Source organism: Triticum urartu, chromosome 1A (assembly GCF_056163025.1).
Source record: "Triticum urartu cultivar PI428250 chromosome 1A, HENAU_Tu73, whole genome shotgun sequence".
NCBI lineage: Eukaryota > Viridiplantae > Streptophyta > Magnoliopsida > Poales > Poaceae > Triticum > Triticum urartu.
In genome coordinates, this window is record NC_141873.1 from 367974917 (window position 1) to 367981701 (window position 6785).

The following is a 6785-nucleotide window of genomic DNA, read 5'->3' on the forward strand; positions in this document are numbered from 1 at the left end:
CCTCTGGGAATTCGTGATTCATAACTTCATCAGTGAAGCATAGGGGGTGTGCGGCGCCTCTGTGCCGGGCTATATCCCGACGTAGTTCGTATGAGTCTTGTCTGCTGTATTCGGCCCGGCCGGATTTACTCTTGGTGTATCCGACGCGACGATCATCATCCCGTGTGGGCGCACGTGTTCGTGTCCCGTATATTGACCTTGCGATTTTTGCCTTGCTGTCCAAGATGTCTCGCTGGCCCTTTGTGTTGCCCCAGGCCTTAGTATCTTTGACTGAGTGGCGACGGGGTGCAGACTGAACTTTAGGGTGAAACGCCTCTCTAGCTCGGCCGCGTAGTGGCCGGTCAGCCACATTGTACACTGGTGAATGAGGTTTCAATGCTTCCTCCTCTAGGTGAGGTAGCAACCTGCGTTTTGGGTAACTCTTGGACGGGCGCTCGGGTTCATGCTCCTTGGCCGCAAGGACTTCGGTCCATCTGTCTGCTAGCAAGTCTTGATCAGCTTGAAGTTGTTGTTGTTTCTTCTTTAGGCTATTTGCCGTGGCCATAAGCCGGCGCTTGAAGCGCTCTTGTTCGACGGGATCCTCGGGCACGATAAATTCGTCGTCGCCGAGGCTCGCCTCGTCTTTGGAGAGAGGCATGTAATTGTCCTCCTCTGGTTCTCCATCTGCTGCCTGCTTTGGAGGGCTAGCTTGTTCGTCCTCTAGCTCTTCGCCGTGCTGGAGGGGATTGTTGTTGTCTTCGGCGCTATCCAGAGTGTTATTATCTCCTGTGCCGGTATCACTGCTCTTGCTGTAGCGGGACTTAGAGCGGCGCCGCTGACGTCGGCGCTTGGGTTGCTTCTTGGAGGGGTCATCCTCCGCTTTCTCCTCGCCATTGGCTTTTTTGGGGGTGTCCACCATATATATATATATATATCATATGATGAGGTGGCGGTATAGTTCCCCGAGGGCGGTGGATCTTGTTCGTCTCCGGCTTCGTCGTCCATACCGTCGAAGTCTTCGGAGCCGAAGTTGAGCATGCCGGTTAAGTCGTCGACAGTGGCTACTAAGTGGGTGGTGGGTGGGCAGCGAATTTCTTTGTCTTCCGCATCCCATTCTATCCGAACATAGTTCGGCCAAGGTTCTCCTGACAGGGAGAGAGACCTTAATGAATTTAGCACATCTCCGAAAGGCGAGTGTTGAAAGATATCCGCGGAGGTGAACTCCATGATCGGTGCCTAGTCAGACTCGACGGGCACGGATACGAGCGGCTCGGAGTCCGTGGCCGAAGATGAATCCAGTGGTTCGGCAACACGGCTCTCGTAAGGGGTGAAGTCAGTATCCAGCTCTATCGCCGCTGAGAGTGCGGCCTCCGTGGCGGGGTCCATCCCTCTGCTCTCGGATGGCGTGACTTGCTCCAGATTAAAAGCCAGAGTAGCTGCGGATGCGATCTCCCGAACACTGTCCGACGACAGAGTTACGTCTTGCTCATCGTGACTGCGCGGCGCGTCCGGCATGGTCTCGAATCCGTCGAAGATCAAGTCTCCGCGGATATCGGCCATGTAGTTCAAGTTTCCAAATCTGACCTGATGGCCAGGGGCGTAGCTCTCAATCTGCTCCAGATGGCCAAGCGAATTGGCCCACAGTGCAAAGCCGCCGAATATGAAGATCTGTCCAGGGAGGAAAGCCTCACCCTGGACCGCATCGCTAGCGATGATCGAAGGAGCCATCGAGCCTTATGGTGACGACACAGAGGAACTCTCAATGAAAGCACCAATGTCGGTGTCAAAACCGGCGGATCTCGGGTAGGGGGTCCCGAACTGTGCGTCTAAGGCGGATGGTAACAGGAGGCAGGGGACACGATGTTTACCCAGTTTCGGGCCCTCTTGATAGAGGTAATACCCTACGTCCTGCTTGATTGTTCTTGATGATATGAGTATTACAAGAGTTGATCTACCACGAGACCAGAGAGGCTAAACCCTAGAAGCTAGCCTATGGTATGATTGTCTATTGTCCTACGGACTAAAACCCTCCGGTTTATATAGACACCGGAGGGGGCTAGGATTACACAAGGTCGGTTACAAAGGATGAGACATACATATCCATATTGCCTAGCTTGCCTTCCACGCCAAGTAGAGTCCTACCCGGACACGAGATGAAGTCTTCAATCTTGTATCTTCATAGTCCAACAGTCCGGCCAAAGGATATAGTCCGGCTGTCCAGAGACCCCCTAATCTAGGACTCCCTCATGTTGCCTAATCGCAAACAGTTCATCCGTCTGAAGTGTATGCCCTCAATCGCACACACCTTGATCTGGCTGACCGTTTCTGTTGTTCCACCTCATCACAAATAATTAATCCAACTGAACTGTATGCTGTATATCGCACATGCATTCATTTGGCTGCCTGTTTCTGTTCTTCTTCCGCATCGCAAACAGTTCATTGAACTGAACCGTATGCCCCGCATCACACACGCAACTAAAATCTGAACCGTGTTTGATGTATCCGCCATCACAAACATTTTGCATCTTTTTGACGGTTTTTTACATCACCGTTTATGATTAATGCATTGAACACAGTTTTGTCAATCGGTCTCTGATTGTAGTGTCGCGTTAGCAGCATCCTGCAGTAGTGGCTATCGAACATGCATCTAGTGTATTAAGTTCATGGAGAAACGGAGTAATGCAATAAGAACGATGACATGATGTAGACAAGATCTATTCATGTAGGAATAGACCCCCGTCTTATTATCCTTAATAACAACAATCAATGTGTGTCTTGCTGCCCCTTCTTTCACTGGGAAACAACACCACAAGAAAAATCGATCTAGTCAGCCTAACTAAACCAAAGATTCGAAGAAGAAATACGCGGCTATAAATAATCATGCATATAAGAGATCAAAACTCAAATAACTTTCATGGGTAAATAGATCTTGAAGGAAATATGCCCTAGAGGCAATAATAAAGTTGTTACTTATATTTCCTTATATCAAGATAAATGTTTATTATTCATGCTAGAATTGTATTAACCGGAAACTTGATACATGTGTGAATACATAGACAAAACAAAGTGTCCCTAGTATGCGTCTACTAGACTAGCTCGTTAATCGAAGATGGTTAAGTTTTCTGACCATAGACATGTGTTGTCATTTGATGAATGGGATCACATCATTAGGAGAATGATGTGATGGACACGACCCATCCGTTAGCTTAGCATAATGATTGTTAAGTTTAATTGCTATTGCTTTCTTCATGACTTATACATATTCCTTTGACTATGAGATTATGAAACTCCCGAATACCGAAGGAATACCTTGCTATCAAATGTCACAACGTAACTGGGTGATTATAAAGATGCTCTACAGGTATCTCTGAAGGTGTTTGTTGGGTTGGCATAGATCGAGATTAGGATTTGTCACTCCGAGTATCGGGGATGTATATCTGGGCCCTCTCGGTAATGCACATCATGATAAGCCTTGCAAGCAATGTGACTAATGAGTTAGTTACAGGATGATGCATTACAGAACGAGTAAAGAGACTTGCCGGTAACGAGATTGAACTAGGTATGAAGATACCGACGATCGAATCTCGGGCAAGTAACATACCGATGACAAAGGGAATGACGTATGTTGTTATTGCGGTTTGACCGATAAAGATCTTCGTAGAATATGTAGGAACCAATATGAGCAACCAGGTTCCGCTGTTGGTTATTGATCAGAGATGTGTCTCTGTCATGTCTACATAGTTCTCGAACCCGTAGGGTCCGCACGCTTAACGCTCGACGACGATTTGTATTATGAGTTATGTGTTTTGGTGACCGAAGATTGTTTGGAGTCCCGTATGAGATCACGGACATGACGAGGAGTCTCGAAATGGTCGAGAGGTAAAGATTGATATATTGGATGATAGTATTCGGACACCAAAATGGTTCCGGAGTATTTCGGGTATTTATCCAAGTACCAAGGGGTTACCAGAACCCCCCGGGGGAAGTAATGGCACTACTAGGAAAAGGCCTACTAATGGCGCACCAGTTTTGCCTACTAATGGCGCACTACTGGTGCGCCATTAGTATCACGCCACTAGTATTTTTTACTAATGGCGCAATGGCGCACCAGTAGTGCGCCATTAGTATGCCTAGAGATGCGCCATTACTATCTGACTTAGTAATGGTGCACCACATAGAAGTGCGCCATTAGTAATAAAAAAATTCAATTTTTAAAAAAAAATCAATTTTTTTTTCTTAATCTCGGGTCACTATGGCTTAATCGAGTCAATATGATTAATCTCAGGTCGAATCGCACTCTGTGGTCAAACTTCCCAAAAGGTCACCCATCCTCACACTACTCCGGCCCAAGCACACTTAACTTCATAGTTCTATCCAACCCCAGCACCACCTCACTTCACAGGCACTTGTTGATATATCTATCATATCAATCCTATTAAACCTTGCTGATGTCTAGGACTTTGTTCATGTTCATGAGTATGATGAAATTTTGAAAAAATATTTCAAACTTCCCGATCATATTACGTATCATATTTTGAAAAATAATTCAATTTTCAAAACCAATTTTTTTTCTGTTACTAGTGGCGCACCTAGCATACGGTGCGCCACTAGTAAGTTTGAAATTTTTTGAATTTTTTTGCCTCCAAATCTTAGAAGCCCCGTAACTTTTTCTGTTAGGTTTTTGGGGATTTTGAAAATATTTAACGGGGTTCCCCCCGTTAAATTCGGATGTAACTTTTCGAGTAGATGATTTTTCATATAGAAAACTTTTTAATCCGAGTTCGTATGCAAAAGTTATGCCCATTTTACAAATTTCAGAGAGATTTTGCAAATAAAGTCGAAATTCATATTTGTAAATTTTCCCAACAACTAGACCACATATCACATGGGAAACTTTTTTTCTTTTATTTTTTTGACATTTCCATCTTTTTCTTTAATTTTTTTAAACTGAAAAGGCGGTCCACGGGGAGGGGGGGTGGGGGGTGCATTCGGTGGAAGTTTTGGGCCAAGTTAGTAATGGCGCACCATGGGAGTGGTGCGCCATTACTAGTTAAACTAGTAATGGCGTACCACACCCACGGTGCACCATTAGTAGTTTTGAAAAAAAACAAATTCTGATTTTTTTTAAAAAAAACTTAGTAATGGCGCACCAGTTGACAGTGCGCCATTACTAGTTTTAACTAGTAATGGCGCACCAGTGGAACTAGTAATGGCGCACTGTCCACTGGTGCGCCATTACTAGTTTTGAAAAAAAATAAAAACATTTTGAAAAAAAATTGAAAATAATTTACTAGTGGCGCTTCGTGGATGTGGTGCGCCATTACTAGTTTAACTAGTAATGGCGCACCACACCCACGGTGCGCCATTACTAGTTTTAAAAAATGAAAAAAAATTGTTACTAATGGCGCACCGTGGATATGGTGCGCCATTACTATTTTGACTAGTAATGGCGCACCACACCCACGGTGCGCCATTACTAGTTTTGAAAAAAAAATGAAAAAAATTGTTACTAATGGCGCACCGTGGATGTGGTGCGCCATTAGTATTTGGACACTAATGGCGCACCAACACATGGTGCGCCATTAGTATATACTAATGGCGCACCACATGTCTGGTGCGCCATTAGTGTCATTTCCATCTATAGCCCTTTTCCTAATAGTGTGGGCCATATGGGCCATAGGGGAGAGGCAAGGCAGCCCACAAGGGGGTGGCACGCGCCCCCATGGAGAGTCCGAATTGGACAAGGGGAGGGGGCGCGGCCCCCCTTTCCTTCTCCCTCTCCCTCTCCTTCCTCCTTTCCCCTTCCGATAGAAAGAAGGGGGTGAATAGGACTAGGAGTCCAAGTGGGATTCCTCCCCAATTGGCGCGCCCTAGGCAGGCCTCCTCCCCTCTCCCTCGTTTATATACGGGGGAGGGGGGGCACCTATAAGGACATCAATTGTTCTTAGCCGTGTGCAGTGCCCCCTTCCACCGTTTACTCCTCCGGTCATATTGTCATAGTGCTTAGGCGAAGCCCTGCGCAGATCACTTCACTATCACCGTCGTCATGCCATCGTGCTGACGAAACTCTCCCTCGACACTTTGCTGGATCAAGAGTTCGATGGACATCATCGAGCTGAACGTGTGTAGAACTCGGAGGTGCCGTACGTTCGGTGCTTGATCGGTTGAATCGAGAAGACGTTCAACTACATCAACCGCGTTAAGCTAACGCTTCCGCTTTCGGTCTACGAGGGTACATGGACACACTCTCCCCCTCTCGTTGCTATGCATCTCCTAGATAGATCTTGCGTGATCGTAGGATTTTTTTTGAAATTGCATGCTACGTTCCCCAACATATCTGATCATAAACTCAAAGTTCATCGGATCCCAACAAACACACCGCAAAAAAGAGTTACATCAAATAGATCTCCAAGAGACCATTGTATTGAGAATCAAAAGAGAGAGAGGCAGCCATCTAGCTACTGCCTACGAACCCGTAGATCTACATTGAACTACTCACGCATCATCGGAGATGCACCAATGAGGATGATGAACCCCTCCATGATGGAGTCTAGATTGGATCTCGTGGTTCCGGAACTTGCGGCATCTGGAATTGTGTTTCGTCGACTCCCCTAGGGTTTCTGGAATATTAGGGTATTTATAGGGTGAATAGGTAGTGCGGGAGGCCACCAAGGTGGGCACAACCCACCTGGGCGCGCCTGGGCCCCTAGGCGCGCCCAGGTGGGTTGTGCCCCCCTCGGGGCACCCCTCTGCCACTTCTTTGGCCCAACATGTGTCTTCTGGTCCAGAAAAAATCTCCAAAAAGT